Source organism: Egretta garzetta, unplaced genomic scaffold (assembly GCF_000687185.1).
Source record: "Egretta garzetta isolate BGI_Z169 unplaced genomic scaffold, ASM68718v1 scaffold269, whole genome shotgun sequence".
Lineage (NCBI taxonomy): Eukaryota > Metazoa > Chordata > Aves > Pelecaniformes > Ardeidae > Egretta > Egretta garzetta.
Window position 1 is genome coordinate 161,125 of NW_009260799.1, and position 790 is coordinate 161,914.

Here is a 790-nt window from a genome sequence, read left to right on the forward strand (position 1 = left end):
GAGAAAAAAATATCCTGGGCACTTGGAACGAATGTTTTTTATGCCTCTAAACTTCCTGTCCATGGGTCATATTTGTGCTTCAGTTCTTTCAAGCACTAATGACATTCTTCGTCTGACCCTTTTCTAGACAAGAAGCCAAGTCAAGAGCAGAAACTGGTGGCTGGGGCCAAGGTAATAAGGCCAGTGATTGTATACGGCCCGTAGCCACACAGTTTTCATCTCCTCCCTGTCTCTTTACACCAGTGCTAGGTTTGAATGCGCAATAAGGTCGAGGCCACCAAATGGGTCTGAAATCCAACTTGATTCCCAGCACCGAAAAAGTTTCCCAGTTCTAAACGTGTAAGTACATTCTTCCTTCAGAGGAGCCTGTGGCTGCTGGGTTTAAGTCCTGTTTCTTTGTCCATGTGAAGGAAATAAGACTGGAACACCCTGATTAAGGGGATGTTCTACCAGCCCACCCCACATGGTCGGCAATCCCTCAGGCCCAGAAAAGGGGAATCAGTAGAATCAGCTCAGGTAAATTCTGCCTTTCTCGCTTCACGCTGTGCAGAGCAACAGCCTCTTCCTTGCAAACATCGGTAGCCCACAGTCAGACCTTTCTTTTTCCAGCTATGTCATTGCTGGCACAGGAAGTTTATTCTAAATTTCCTTTTGATTTTTAGCAAAAGGAATCACTTGAAAACTGGCAATGAAATTCTAAGGAGATGTTACCAGTTCCTCTTTCGTGCTGATTGAAGTCATTTGGAACTATGTTACGTGCATTATTACTTTGGTGCATCTTGTGACTCTT